This window comes from Callionymus lyra, chromosome 2, assembly GCF_982586985.1.
Source record: "Callionymus lyra chromosome 2, fCalLyr1.hap1.1, whole genome shotgun sequence".
In the NCBI taxonomy this organism is placed as follows: domain Eukaryota; kingdom Metazoa; phylum Chordata; class Actinopteri; order Syngnathiformes; family Callionymidae; genus Callionymus; species Callionymus lyra.
The window spans coordinates 32,717,699-32,734,880 of NC_141819.1; the positions used below are offsets into that span (position 1 = coordinate 32,717,699).

Here is a 17,182-nt window from a genome sequence, read left to right on the forward strand (position 1 = left end):
AACTCCAGAAGTGGGCAAAACAACTCCTTCAGTAACAGCAACTCCAGCACCTACAACAGGCACAGCTGTAACAACTCAGATCCCCCCTGTTACAACTGGTCCAGTTTCCACTGCAACCACACCTGTTGTTACCTCAACAACGAGGGTACCCATTGTCACAACAAAAGGACCTAGCACAACAGTTGTTTCCTCAACACCAACTGTTATTACTGGAACTACTCAAGTACCAAGGACAACTCCAGAGGTGGGCACAACAACCCCTTCAGTAACAGCAACTCCAGCACCTACAGTAAGCACAGCTGTAACAACCCAGCCTCCCTCTGTTACAACTGGTCTAGTTTCCACAGCAACCACACCCGTTGTTACCTCAACAACGAGGACTCCCATTGTCACAACAAAAGGACCTAGCACAACAGTTGTTTCCTCAACACCAACTGTTATTACTGGAACTACTCAAGTACCAAGGACAACTCCAGAAGTGGGCACAACAACCCCTTCAGTAACAGCAACTCCAGCACCTACAGTAGGCACAGCTGTAACAACCCAGTCTCCCCCTGTTACAACTGGTGTAGTTTCCACAGCAACCACACCCGTTGTTACCTCAACAACGAGGACACCCATTGTCACAACAGAAGGACCTAGCACAACAGTTGTTTCCTCAACACCAACTGTTATTACTGGAACTACTCAAGTGCCAAGGACAACTCCAGAGGTGGGCACAACAACCCCTTCAGTAAAAGCAACTCCAGCACCTACAGTAGGCACAGCTGTAACAACCCAGCCTCCCTCTGTTACAACTGGTCTAGTTTCCACAGCAACCACACCTGTTGTTACCTCAACAACGAGGGTACCCATTGTCACAACAGAAGGACCTAGCACAACAGTTGTTTCTTCAACATCAACTGTTATTACTGCAAGTACTCAAGTACCAAGGACAACTCAAAAGTTTGGCACAACAACCCCTTCAGTAACAACAACTCCAGCACCTACAGTAGGCACAGCTGTAACAACCCAGCCTCACCCTGTTACAACTGGTGTAGTTTCCACAGCAACCACACCTGTTGTTACCTCAACAACGAGGGTACCCATTGTCACAACAGAAGGACCTAGCACATCAGTTGTTTCTTCAACACCAACTGTTATTACTGCAAGTACTCAAGTAGCAAGGACAACTCCAGAGGTGGGCAAAACAACTCCTTCAGTAACATCAACTGCAGCACCTACAACAGGCACAGCTGTAACAACTCAGATCCCTCCTGTTACAACTGGTCTGGTTTCCACAGCAACCACACCTGTTGTTACCTCAACAATGAGGGTACCCATTGTTACAACAGAAGGACCTAGCACAACAGTTGTTTCCTCAACACCAACTGTTATTACTGGAAGTACTCAAGTGCCAAGGACAACTCCAGAGGTGGGCACAACAACCCCTTCAGTAACAGCAACTCCAGCACCTACAGTAGGCACAGCTGTAACAACCCAGCCTCCCTCTGTTACAACTGGTCCAGTTTCCACAGCAACCACACCTGTTGTTACCTCAACAACGAGGGTACCCATTGTCACAACAGAAGGACCTAGCACAACAGTTGTTTCTTCAACACCAACTGTTATTACTGCAAGTACTCAAGTACCAAGGACAACTCAAAAGTTTGGCAAAACAACCCCTTCAGTAACAGCAACTCCAGCACCTACAACAGGCACAGCTGTAACAACTCAGATACCCCCTGTTACAACTGGTCCAGTTTCCACTGCAACCACACCTGTTGTTACCTCAACAACGAGGGTACCCATTGTCACAACAAAAGGACCTAGCACAACAGTTGTTTCCTCAACACCAACTGTTATTACTGGAACTACTCAAGTACCAAGGACAACTCCAGAGGTGGGCACAACAACCCCTTCAGTAACAGCAACTCCAGCACCTACAGTAAGCACAGCTGTAACAACCCAGCCTCCCTCTGTTACAACTGGTCTAGTTTCCACAGCAACCACACCCGTTGTTACCTCAACAACGAGGACTCCCATTGTCACAACAAAAGGACCTAGCACAACAGTTGTTTCCTCAACACCAACTGTTATTACTGGAACTACTCAAGTACCAAGGACAACTCCAGAAGTAGGCACAACAACCCCTTCAGTAACAGCAACTCCAGCACCTACAGTAGGCACAGCTGTAACAACCCAGTCTCCCCCTGTTACAACTGGTGTAGTTTCCACAGCAACCACACCCGTTGTTACCTCAACAACGAGGACACCCATTGTCACAACAGAAGGACCTAGCACAACAGTTGTTTCCTCAACACCAACTGTTATTACTGGAACTACTCAAGTGCCAAGGACAACTCCAGAGGTGGGCACAACAACCCCTTCAGTAAAAGCAACTCCAGCACCTACAGTAGGCACAGCTGTAACAACCCAGCCTCCCTCTGTTACAACTGGTCTAGTTTCCACAGCAACCACACCTGTTGTTACCTCAACAACGAGGTTACCCATTGTCACAACAGAAGGACCTAGCACAACAGTTGTTTCTTCAACATCAACTGTTATTACTGCAAGTACTCAAGTACCAAGGACAACTCAAAAGTTTGGCACAACAACCCCTTCAGTAACAACAACTCCAGCACCTACATTAGGCACAGCTGTAACAACCCAGCCTCACCCTGTTACAACTGGTGTAGTTTCCACAGCAACCACACCTGTTGTTACCTCAACAACGAGGGTACCCATTGTCACAACAGAAGGACCTAGCACATCAGTTGTTTCTTCAACACCAACTGTTATTACTGCAAGTACTCAAGTAGCAAGGACAACTCCAGAGGTGGGCAAAACAACTCCTTCAGTAACATCAACTGCAGCACCTACAACAGGCACAGCTGTAACAACTCAGATCCCTCCTGTTACAACTGGTCTGGTTTCCACAGCAACCACACCTGTTGTTACCTCAACAATGAGGGTACCCATTGTTACAACAGAAGGACCTAGCACAACAGTTATTTCCTCAACACCAACTGTTATTACTGGAAGTACTCAAGTGCCAAGGACAACTCCAGAGGTGGGCACAACAACCCCTTCAGTAACAGCAACTCCAGCACCTACAGTAGGCACAGCTGTAACAACCCAGCCTCCCTCTGTTACAACTGGTCCAGTTTCCACAGCAACCACACCTGTTGTTACCTCAACAACGAGGGTACCCATTGTCACAACAGAAGGACCTAGCACAACAGTTGTTTCTTCAACACCAACTGTTATTACTGCAAGTACTCAAGTACCAAGGACAACTCAAAAGTTTGGCAAAACAACCCCTTCAGTAACAGAAACTCCAGCACCTACAACAGGCACAGCTGTAACAACTCAGATACCCCCTGTTACAACTGGTCCAGTTTCCACAGCAACCACACCTGTTGTTACCTCAACAACGAGGGTACCCATTGTCACAACAGAAGGACCTAGCACAACAGTTGTTTCCTCAACACCAACTGTTATTACTGCAACTACTCAAGTACCAAGGACAACTCCAGAGGTGGGCAAAACAACTCCTTCAGTAACAGCAACTCCAGCACCTACAACAGGCACAGCTGTAACAACTCAGATCCCCCCTGTTACAACTGGTCCAGTTTCCACTGCAACCAGACCTGTTGTTACCTTAACAACTAGGGTACCCATTGTCACAACAGAAGGACCTAGCACAACAGTTGTTTCCTCAACACCAACTGTTATTACTGGAACTACTCAAGTACCAAGGACAACTCCAGAGGTGGGCACAACAACCCCTTCAGTAACAGCAACTCCAGCACCTACAGTAGGCACAGCTGTAACAACCCGGCCTCCCCCTGTTACAACTGGTGTAGTTTCCACAGCAACCACACCTGTTGCTACCTCAACAACGAGGGTACCCATTGTCACAACAGAAGGACTTAGCACAACAGTTGTTTCTTCAACACCAACTGTTATTACTGCAACTACTCAAGTACCAAGGACAACTCCAGAGGTAGGCAAAACAACTCCTTCAGTAACAGCAACTCCAGCACCTACAACAGGCACAGCTGTAACAACTCAGATACCCCCTGTTACAACTGGTCCAGTTTCCACAGCAACCACACCTGTTTTTACCTCAACAACGAGGGTACCCATTGTCACTACAGAAGGACCTAGCACAACAGTTGTTTCTTCAACACCAACTGTTATTACTGCAAGTACTCAAGTACCAAGGACAACTCCAGAGGTGGGCAAAAAAACTCTTTCAGTAACAGCAACTCCAGCACCTACAACAGGCACAGCTGTAACAACTCAGATCCCTCCTGTTACAACTGGTCAAGTTTCCACAGCAACCACACTCGTTGTTACCTCAACAACGAGGACACCCATTGTCACAACAGAAGGACCTAGCACAACAGTTGTTTCTTCAACACCAATTGTTATAACTGCAACCACTCAAGTACCAAGGACAACTCCAGAGGTGGGCAAAACAACTCCTTCAGTAACAGCAACTCCAGCACCTACAACTGGCACAGCTGTAACAACTCAGATACCCCCTGTTACAACTGGTCCAGTTTCCACTGCAACCACACCTGTTGTTACCTCAACAACGAGGGTACCCATTGTCACAACAGAAGGACCTAGCACAACAGTTGTTTCCTCAACACCAACTGTTATTACTGGAACTACTCAAGTACCAAGGACAACTCCAGAGGTGGGCACAACAACCCCTTCAGTAACAGCAACTCCAGCACCTACAATAGGCACAGCTGTAACAACTCAGCCTCCCCCTGTTACAACTGGTGTAGTTTCCACAGCAACCACACCTGTTGTTACCTCAACAACGAGGGTACCCATTGTCACAACAGAAGGACCTAGCACAACAGTTGTTTCCTCAACACCAACTGTTATTACTGCAACTACTCAAGTACCAAGGAAAACTCCAGAGGTGGGCAAAACAACTCCTTCAGTAACAGCAACTCCAGCACCTACAACAGGCACAGCTGTAACAACTCAGATCCCCCCTGTTACAACTGGTCCAGTTTCCACTGCAACCACACCTGTTGTTACCATAACAACTAGGGTACCCATTGTCACAACAGAAGGACCTATCACAACAGTTGTTTCCTCAACACCAACTGTTATTACTGGAACTACTCAAGTACCAAGGACAACTCCAGAGGTGGGCACAACAACCCCTTCAGTAACAGCAACTCCAGCACCTACAGTAGGCACAGCTGTAACAACCCAGCCTCCCCCTGTTACAACTGGTGTAGTTTCCACAGCAACCACACCTGTTGCTACCTCAACAACGAGGGTACCCATTGTCACAACAGAAGGACCTAGCACAACAGTTGTTTCCTCAACACCAACTGTTATTACTGCAACTACTCAAGTACCAAGGACAACTCCAGAGGTAGGCAAAACAACTCCTTCAGTAACAGCAACTCCAGCACCTACAAAAGGCACAGCTGTAACAACTCAGATACCCCCTGTTACAACTGGTCCAGTTTCCACAGCAACCACACCTGTTGTTACCTCAACAACGAGGGTACCCATTGTCACAACAGAAGGACCTAGCACAACAGTTGTTTCTTCAACACCAACTGTTATTACTGCAAGTACTCAAGTACCAAGGACAACTCCAGAGGTGGGCAAAACAACTCCTTCAGTAACAGCAACTCCAGCACCTACAACAGGCACAGCTGTAACAACTCAGATACCCCCTGTTACAACTGGTCCAGTTTCCACTGCAACCACACCTGTTGTTACCTCAACAACGAGGGTACCCATTGTCACAACAGAAGGACCTAGCACAACAGTTGTTTCCTCAACACCAACTGTTATTACTGGAACTACTCAAGTACCAAGGACAACTCCAGAGGTGGGCACAACAACCCCTTCAGTAACAGCAACTCCAGCACCTACAGTAGGCACAGCTGTAACAACTCAGCCTCCCCCTGTTACAACTGGTCCAGTTTCCACAGAAACCACACCTGTTTTTACCTCAACAACGAGGGTACCCATTGTCACAACAGAAGGACCTAGCACAACAGTTGTTTCTTCAACACCAACTGTTATTACTGCAAGTACTCAAGTACCAAGGACAACTCCAGAGGTGGGCAAAAAAACTCCTTCAGTAACAGCAACTCCAGCACCTACAACAGGCACAGCTGTAACAACTCAGATCCCTCCTGTTACAACTGGTCCAGTTTCCACAGCAACCACACCTGTTGTTACCTCAACAACGAGGGTACCCATTGTCACAACAGAAGGACCTAGCACAACAGTTGTTTCCTCAACACCAACTGTTATTACTGGAACTACTCAAGTACCAAGGACAACTCCAGAGGTGGGCACAACAACCCCTTCAGTAACAGCAACTCCAGCACCTACAATAGGCACAGCTGTAACAACTCAGCCTCCCCCTGTTACAACTGGTGTAGTTTCCACAGCAACCACACCTGTTGTTACCTCAACAACGAGGGTACCCATTGTCACAACAGAAGGACCTAGCACAACAGTTGTTTCCTCAACACCAACTGTTATTACTGCAACTACTCAAGTACCAAGGAAAACTCCAGAGGTGGGCAAAACAACTCCTTCAGTAACAGCAACTCCAGCACCTACAACAGGCACAGCTGTAACAACTCAGATCCCCCCTGTTACAACTGGTCCAGTTTCCACTGCAACCACACCTGTTGTTACCATAACAACTAGGGTACCCATTGTCACAACAGAAGGACCTATCACAACAGTTGTTTCCTCAACACCAACTGTTATTACTGGAACTACTCAAGTACCAAGGACAACTCCAGAGGTGGGCACAACAACCCCTTCAGTAACAGCAACTCCAGCACCTACAGTAGGCACAGCTGTAACAACCCAGCCTCCCCCTGTTACAACTGGTGTAGTTTCCACAGCAACCACACCTGTTGCTACCTCAACAACGAGGGTACCCATTGTCACAACAGAAGGACCTAGCACAACAGTTGTTTCTTCAACACCAACTGTTATTACTGCAACTACTCAAGTACCAAGGACAACTCCAGAGGTAGGCAAAACAACTCCTTCAGTAACAGCAACTCCAGCACCTACAAAAGGCACAGCTGTAACAACTCAGATACCCCCTGTTACAACTGGTCCAGTTTCCACAGCAACCACACCTGTTGTTACCTCAACAACGAGGGTACCCATTGTCACAACAGAAGGACCTAGCACATCAGTTGTTTCTTCAACACCAACTGTTATTACTGCAAGTACTCAAGTACCAAGGACAACTCCAGAGGTGGGCAAAACAACTCCTTCAGTAACAGCAACTCCAGCACCTACAACAGGCACAGCTGTAACAACTCAGATACCCCCTGTTACAACTGGTCCAGTTTCCACTGCAACCACACCTGTTGTTACCTCAACAACGAGGGTACCCATTGTCACAACAGAAGGACCTAGCACAACAGTTGTTTCCTCAACACCAACTGTTATTACTGGAACTACTCAAGTACCAAGGACAACTCCAGAGGTGGGCACAACAACCCCTTCAGTAACAGCAACTCCAGCACCTACAGTAGGCACAGCTGTAACAACTCAGCCTCCCCCTGTTACAACTGGTCCAGTTTCCACAGAAACCACACCTGTTTTTACCTCAACAACGAGGGTACCCATTGTCACAACAGAAGGACCTAGCACAACAGTTGTTTCTTCAACACCAACTGTTATTACTGCAAGTACTCAAGTACCAAGGACAACTCCAGAGGTGGGCAAAAAAACTCCTTCAGTAACAGCAACTCCAGCACCTACAACAGGCACAGCTGTAACAACTCAGATCGCTCCTGTTACAACTGGTCAAGTTTCCACAGCAACCACACTTGTTGTTACCTCAACAACGAGGACACCCATTGTCACAACAGAAGGACCTAGCACAACAGTTGTTTCTTCAACACCAATTGTTATAACTGCAACCACTCAAGTACCAAGGACAACTCCAGAGGTGGGCAAAACAACTCCTTCAGTAACAGCAACTCCAGCACCTACAACTGGCACAGCTGTAACAACTCAGATACCCCCTGTTACAACTGGTCCAGTTTCCACTGCAACCACACCTGTTGTTACCATAACAACTAGGGTACCCATTGTCACAACAGAAGGACCTATCACAACAGTTGTTTCCTCAACACCAACTGTTATTACTGGAACTACTCAAGTACCAAGGACAACTCCAGAGGTGGGCACAACAACCCCTTCAGTAACAGCAACTCCAGCACCTACAGTAGGCACAGCTGTTACAACCCAGCCTCCCCCTGTTACAACTGGTGTAGTTTCCACAGCAACCACACCTGTTGCTACCTCAACAACGAGGGTACCCATTGTCACAACAGAAGGACCTAGCACAACAGTTGTTTCTTCAACACCAACTGTTATTACTGCAACTACTCAAGTACCAAAGACAACTCCAGAGGTAGGCAAAACAACTCCTTCAGTAACAGCAACTCCAGCACCTACAACAGGCACAGCTGTAACAACTCAGATACCCCCTGTTACAACTGGTCCAGTTTCCACAGCAACCACACCTGTTTTTACCTCAACAACGAGGGTACCCATTGTCACAACAGAAGGACCTAGCACAACAGTTGTTTCTTCAACACCAACTGTTATTACTGCAAGTACTCAAGTACCAAGGACAACTCCAGAGGTGGGCAAAACAACTCCTTCAGTAACAGCAACTCCAGCACCTACAACAGGCACAGCTGTAACAACTCAGATACCCCCTGTTACAACTGGTCCAGTTTCCACTGCAACCACACCTGTTGTTACCTCAACAACGAGGGTACCCATTGTCACAACAGAAGGACCTAGCACAACAGTTGTTTCCTCAACACCAACTGTTATTACTGGAACTACTCAAGTACCAAGGACAACTCCAGAGGTGGGCACAACAACCCCTTCAGTAACAGCAACTCCAGCACCTACAGTAGGCACAGCTGTAACAACTCAGCCTCCCCCTGTTACAACTGGTGTAGTTTCCACAGCAACCACACCTGTTGTTACCTCAACAACGAGGGTACCCATTGTCACAACAGAAGGACCTAGCACAACAGTTGTTTCCTCAACACCAACTGTTATTACTGCAACTACTCAAGTACCAAGGAAAACTCCAGAGGTGGGCAAAACAACTCCTTCAGTAACAGCAACTCCAGCACCTACAACAGGCACAGCTGTAACAACTCAGATCCCCCCTGTTACAACTGGTCCAGTTTCCACTGCAACCACACCTGTTGTTACCATAACAACTAGGGTACCCATTGTCACAACAGAAGGACCTATCACAACAGTTGTTTCCTCAACACCAACTGTTATTACTGGAACTACTCAAGTACCAAGGACAACTCCAGAGGTGGGCACAACAACCCCTTCAGTAACAGCAACTCCAGCACCTACAGTAGGCACAGCTGTAACAACCCAGCCTCCCCCTGTTACAACTGGTGTAGTTTCCACAGCAACCACACCTGTTGTTACCTCAACAACGAGGGTACCCATTGTCACAACAGAAGGACCTAGCACAACAGTTGTTTCTTCAACACCAACTGTTATTACTGCAACTACTCAAGTACCAAGGACAACTCCAGAGGTGGGCAAAACAACTCCTTTAGTAACAGCAACTCCAGCACCTACAACAGGCACAGCTGTAACAACTCAGATACCCCCTGTTACAACTGGTCCAGTTTCCACTGCAACCACACCTGTTGTTTTCTCAACAACGAGGGTACCCATTGTCACAACAGAAGGACCTAGCACAACAGTTGTTTCCTCAACACCAACTGTTATTACTGCAACTACTCAAGTACCAAGGACAACTCCAGAGGTGGGCAAAACAACTCCTTCAGTAACAGCAACTCCAGCACCTACAACAGGCACAGCTGTAACAACTCAGATCCCCCCTGTTACAACTGGTCTAGTTTCCACAGCAACCACACCTGTTGTTACCTCAACAACGAGGGTACCCATTGTCAAAACAGAAGGACCTAGCACAACAGTTGTTTCTTCAACACCAACTGTTATTACTGCAAGTACTCAAGTACCAAGGACAACTCCAGAGGTGGGCAAAAAAACTCCTTCAGTAACAGCAACTCCAGCACCTACAACAGGCACAGCTGTAACAACTCAGATCCCTCCTGTTACAACTGGTCAAGTTTCCACAGCAACCACACTCGTTGTTACCTCAACAACGAGGACACCCATTGTCACAACAGAAGGACCTAGCACAACAGTTGTTTCTTCAACACCAATTGTTATAACTGCAACCACTCAAGTACCAAGGACAACTCCAGAGGTTGGCAAAACAACTCCTTCAGTAACAGCAACTCCAGCACCTACAACAGGCACAGCTGTAACAACTCAGATACCCCCTGTTACAACTGGTCCAGTTTCCACTGCAACCACACCTGTTGTTACCTCAACAACGAGGGTACCCATTGTCACAACAGAAGGACCTAGCACAACAGTTGTTTCCTCAACACCAACTGTTATTACTGGAACTACTCAAGTACCAAGGACAACTCCAGAGGTGGGCACAACAACCCCTTCAGTAACAGCAACTCCAGCACCTACAGTAGGCACAGCTGTAACAACCCAGCCTCCCCCTGTTACAACTGGTGTAGTTTCCACAGCAACCACACCTGTTGTTACCTCAACAACGAGGGTACCCATTTTCACAACAGAAGGACCTAGCACAACAGTTGTTTCCTCAACACCAACTGTTATTACTGAAACTACTCAAGTACCAAGGAAAACTCCAGAGGTGGGCAAAACAACTCCTTCAGTAACAGCAACTCCAGCACCTACAACAGGCACAGCTGTAACAACTCAGATCCCCCCTGTTACAACTGGTCCAGTTTCCACTGCAACCACACCTGTTGTTACCTTAACAACTAGGGTACCCATTGTCACAACAGAAGGACCTATCACAACAGTTGTTTCCTCAACACCAACTGTTATTACTGGAACTACTCAAGTACCAAGGACAACTCCAGAGGTGGGCACAACAACCCCTACAGTAACAGAAACTCCAGCACCTACAGTAGGCACAGCTGTAACAACCCAGCCTCCCCCTGTTACAACTGGTGTAGTTTCCACAGCAACCACACCTGTTGTTACCTCAACAACGAGGGTACCCATTGTCACAACAGAAGGACCTAGCACAACAGTTGTTTCCTCAACACCAACTGTTATTACTGCAACTACTCAAGTACCAAGGACAACTCCAGAGGTGGGCACAACAACCCCTTCAGTAACAGCAACACCAGCACCTACAGTAGGCACAGCTGTAACAACCCAGCCTCCCTCTGTTACAACTGGTCTAGTTTCCACAGCAACCACACCTGTTGTTACCTCAACAGCGAGGGTACCCATTGTCACAACAGAAGGACCTAGCACAACAGTTGTTTCTTCAACACCAACTGTTATTACTGCAAGTACTCAAGTACCAAGGACAACTCAAAAGTTTGGCACAACAACCCCTTCAGTAACAGTAACTCCAGCACCTACAACAGGCACAGCTGTAACAACTCAGATACCCCCTGTTACAACTGGTCCAGTTTCCACAGCAACCACACCTGTTGCTACCTCAACAACGAGGGTACCCATTGTCACAACAGAAGGACCTAGCACAACAGTTGTTTCCTCAACACCAACTGTTATTACTGCAACTACTCAAGTACCAAGGAAAACTCCAGAGGTGGGCAAAACAACTCCTTCAGTAACAGCAACTCCAGCACCTACAACAGGCACAGCTGTAACAACTCAGATCCCCCCTGTTACAACTGGTCCAGTTTCCACTGCAACCAGACCTGTTGTTACCTTAATAACTAGGGTACCCATTGTCACAACAGAAGGACCTAGCACAACAGTTGTTTCCTCAACACCAACTGTTATTACTGGAACTACTCAAGTACCAAGGACAACTCCAGAGGTGGGCACAACAACCCCTTCAGTAACAGCAACTCCAGCACCTACAGTAGGCACAGCTGTAACAACCCAGCCTCCCCCTGTTACAACTGGTGTAGTTTCCACAGCAACCACACCTGTTGTTACCTCAACAGCGAGGGTACCCATTGTCACAACAGAAGGACCTAGCACAACAGTTGTTTCTTCAACACCAACTGTTATTACTGCAAGTACTCAAGTACCAAGGACAACTCAAAGGTTTGGCACAACAACCCCTTCAGTAACAGTAACTCCAGCACCTACAACAGGCACAGCTGTAACAACTCAGATACCCCCTGTTACAACTGGTCCAGTTTCCACAGCAACCACACCTGTTGCTACCTCAACAACGAGGGTACCCATTGTCACAACAGAAGGACCTAGCACAACAGTTGTTTCCTCAACACCAACTGTTATTACTGCAACTACTCAAGTACCAAGGAAAACTCCAGAGGTGGGCAAAACAACTCCTTCAGTAACAGCAACTCCAGCACCTACAACAGGCACAGCTGTAACAACTCAGATCCCCCCTGTTACAACTGGTCCAGTTTCCACTGCAACCAGACCTGTTGTTACCTTAATAACTAGGGTACCCATTGTCACAACAGAAGGACCTAGCACAACAGTTGTTTCCTCAACACCAACTGTTATTACTGGAACTACTCAAGTACCAAGGACAACTCCAGAGGTGGGCACAACAACCCCTTCAGTAACAGCAACTCCAGCACCTACAGTAGGCACAGCTGTAACAACCCAGCCTCCCCCTGTTACAACTGGTGTAGTTTCCACAGCAACCACACCTGTTGTTACCTCAACAACGAGGGTACCCATTGTCACAACAGAAGGACCTAGCACAACAGTTGTTTCTTCAACACCAACTGTTATTACTGCAACTACTCAAGTACCAAGGACAACTCCAGAGGTAGGCAAAACAACTCCTTCAGTAACAGCAACACCAGCACCTACAACAGGCACAGCTGTAACAACTCAGATACCCCCTGTTACAACTGGTCCAGTTTCCACAGCAACCACACCTGTTTTTACCTCAACAACGAGGGTACCCATTGTCACAACAGAAGGACCTAGCACAACAGTTGTTTCTTCAACACCAACTGTTATTACTGCAAGTACTCAAGTACCAAGGACAACTCCAGAGGTGGGCAAAAAAACTCCTTCAGTAACAGCAACTCCAGCACCTACAACAGGCACAGCTGTAACAACTCAGATCCCTCCTGTTACAACTGGTCAAGTTTCCACAGCAACCACACTCGTTGTTACCTCAACAACGAGGACACCCATTGTCACAACAGAAGGACCTAGCACAACAGTTGTTTCTTCAACACCAATTGTTATAACTGCAACCACTCAAGTACCAAGGACAACTCCAGAGGTGGGCAAAACAACTCCTTCAGTAACAGCAACTCCAGCACCTACAACAGGCACAGCTGTAACAACTCAGATACCCCCTGTTACAACTGGTCCAGTTTCCACTGCAACCACACCTGTTGTTACCTCAACAACGAGGGTACCCATTGTCACAACAGAAGGACCTAGCACAACAGTTGTTTCCTCAACACCAACTGTTATTACTGGAACTACTCAAGTTCCAAGGACAACTCCAGAGGTGGGCACAACAACCCCTTCAGTAACAGCAACTCCAGCACCTACAGTAGGCACAGCTATAACAACTCAGCCTCCCCCTGTTACAACTGGTGTAGTTTCCACAGCAACCACACCTGTTGTTACCTCAACAACGAGGGTACCCATTGTCACAACAGAAGGACCTAGCACAACAGTTGTTTCCTCAACACCAACTGTTATTACTGCAACTACTCAAGTACCAAGGAAAACTCCAGAGGTGGGCAAAACAACTCCTTCAGTAACAGCAACTCCATCACCTACAACAGGCACAGCTGTAACAACTCAGATCCCCCCTGTTACAACTGGTCCAGTTTCCACTGCAACCACACCTGTTGTTACCTTAACAACTAGGGTACCCATTGTCACAACAGAAGGACCTATCACAACAGTTGTTTCCTCAACACCAACTGTTATTACTGGAACTACTCAAGTACCAAGGACAACTCCAGAGGTGGGCACAACAACCCCTTCAGTAACAGCAACTCCAGCACCTACAGTAGGCACAGCTGAAACAACCCAGCCTCCCCCTGTTACAACTGGTGTAGTTTCCACAGCAACAACACCTGTTGTTACCTCAACAACGAGGGTACCCATTGTCACAACAGAAGGACCTAGCACAACAGTTGTTTCTTCAACACCAACTGTTATTACTGCAAGTACTCAAGTACCAAGGACAACTCCAGAGGTGGGCAAAAAAACTCCTTCAGTAACAGCAACTCCAGCACCTACAACAGGCACAGCTGTAACAACTCAGATCCCTCCTGTTACAACTGGTCAAGTTTCCACAGCAACCACACTCGTTGTTACCTCAACAACGAGGACACCCATTGTCACAACAGAAGGACCTAGCACAACAGTTGTTTCTTCAATACCAACTGTTATTACTGCAACTACTCAAGTACCAAGGACAACTCCAGAGGTAGGCAAAACAACTCCTTTAGTAACAGCAACTCCAGCACCTACAACAGGCACAGCTGTAACAACTCAGATACCCCCTGTTACAACTGGTCCAGTTTCCACTGCAACCACACCTGTTGTTACCTCAACAACGAGGGTACCCATTGTCACAACAGAAGGACCTAGCACAACAGTTGTTTCCTCAACACCAACTGTTATTACTGGAACTACTCAAGTGCCAAGGACAACTCCAGAGGTGGGCACAACAACCCCTTCAGTAACAGCAACTCCAGCACCTACAGTAGGCACAGCTGTAACAACCCAGCCTCCCTCTGTTACAACTGGTCTAGTTTCCACAGCAACCACACCTGTTGTTACCTCAACAACGAGGGTACCCATTGTCACAACAGAAGGACCTAGCACAACAGTTGTTTCTTCAACACCAACTGTTATTACTGCAAGTACTCAAGTACCAAGGACAACTCAAAAGTTTGGCACAACAACCCCTTCAGTAACAGCAACTCCAGCACCTACAACAGGCACAGCTGTAACAACTCAGATACCCCCTGTTACAACTGGTCCAGTTTCCACAGCAACCACACCTGTTGTTACCTCAACAACGAGGGTACCCATTGTCACAACAGAAGGACCTAGCACAACAGTTGTTTCTTCAACACCAACTGTTATTACTGCAACTACTCAAGTACCAAGGACAACTCCAGAGGTGGGCAAAACAACTCCTTCAGTAACAGCAACTCCAGCACCTACAGTAGGCACAGCTGTAACAACCCAGCCTCCCCCTGTTACAACTGGTGTAGTTTCCACAGCAACCACACCTGTTGTTACCTCAACAACGAGGGTACCCATTGTCACAACAGAAGGACCTAGCACAACAGTTGTTTCTTCAACACCAACTGTTATTACTGCAACTACTCAAGTACCAAGGACAACTCCAGAGGTAGGCAAAACAACTCCTTCAGTAACAGCAACTCCAGCACCTACAACAGGCACAGCTGTAACAACTCAGATCCCCCCTGTTACAACTGGTCCAGTTTCCACTGCAACCACACCTGTTGTTTTCTCAACAACGAGGGTACCCATTGTCACAACAGAAGGACCTAGCACAACAGTTGTTTCCTCAACACCAACTGTTATTACTGCAACTACTCAAGTACCAAGGACAACTCCAGAGGTGGGCAAAACAACTCCTTCAGTAACAGCAACTCCAGCACCTACAACAGGCACAGCTGTAACAACTCAGATCCCCCCTGTTACAACTGGTCCAGTTTCCACTGCAACCACACCTGTTGTTACCTCAACAACGAGGGTACCCATTGTCACAACAGAAGGACCTAGCACAACAGTTGTTTCTTCAACACCAACTGTTATTACTGCAAGTACTCAAGTACCAAGGACAACTCCAGAGGTGGGCAAAACAACTCCTTCAGTAACAGCAACTCCAGCACCTACAACAGGCACAGCTGTAACAACTCAGATCCCCCCTGTTACAACTGGTCCAGTTTCCACTGCAACCACACCTGTTGTTACCTTAACAACTAGGGTACCCATTCTCACAACAGAAGGACCTAGCACAAAAGTTGTTTCCTCAACACCAACTGTTATTACTGGAACTACTCAAGTACCAAGGACAACTCCAGAGGTGGGCACAACAACCCCTTCAGTAACAGCAACTCCAGCACCTACAGTAGGCACAGCTGTAACAACCCAGTCTCCCCCTGTTACAACTGGTCCAGTTTCCTCAGCAACCACACCTGTTGTTACCTCAACAACGAGGGTACCCATTGTCACAACAGAAGGACCTAGCACAACAGTTGTTTCCTCAACACCAACTGTTATTACTGGAACTACTCAAGTGCCAAGGACAACTCCAGAGGTGGGCACAACAACCCCTTCAGTAACAGCAACTCCAGCACCTACAGTAGGCACAGCTGTAACAACCCAGCCTCCCTCTGTTACAACTGGTCTAGTTTCCACAGCAACCACACCTGTTGTTACCTCAACAACGAGGGTACCCATTGTCAAAACAGAAGGACCTAGCACAACAGTTGTTTCTTCAACACCAACTGTTATTACTGCAAGTACTCAAGTACCAAGGACAACTCAAAAGTTTGGCACAACAACCCCTTCAGTAACAGCAACTCCAGCACCTACAACAGGCACAGCTGTAACAACTCAGATACCCCCTGTTACAACTGGTCCAGTTTCCACAGCAACCACACCTGTTGTTACCTCAACAACGAGGGTACCCATTGTCACAACAGAAGGACCTAGCACAACAGTTGTTTCCTCAACACCAACTGTTATTACTGCAACTACTCAAGTACCAAGGAAAACTCCAGAGGTGGGCAAAACAACTCCTTCAGTAACAGCAACTCCAGCACCTACAACAGGCACAGCTGTAACAACTCAGATCCCCCCTGTTACAACTGGTCCAGTTTCCACTGCAACCAGACCTGTTGTTACCTTAACAACTAGGGTACCCATTGTCACAACAGAAGGACCTAGCACAACAGTTGTTTCCTCAACACCAACTGTTATTACTGGAACTACTCAAGTACCAAGGACAACTCCAGAGGTGGGCACAACAACCCCTTCAGTAACAGCAACTCCAGCACCTACAGTAGGCACAGCTGTAACAACCCAGCCTCCCCCTGTTACAACTGGT

At 47.3% G+C, this 17,182-nt stretch overlaps 1 pseudogene; it reads left to right on the top strand.

Annotated features, from left to right (window-relative positions):
- Window positions 1-17,182, top strand: part of LOC148086605 (mucin-5AC-like) — a 46,038-nt pseudogene that overhangs the window by 15,229 nt on the left and 13,627 nt on the right.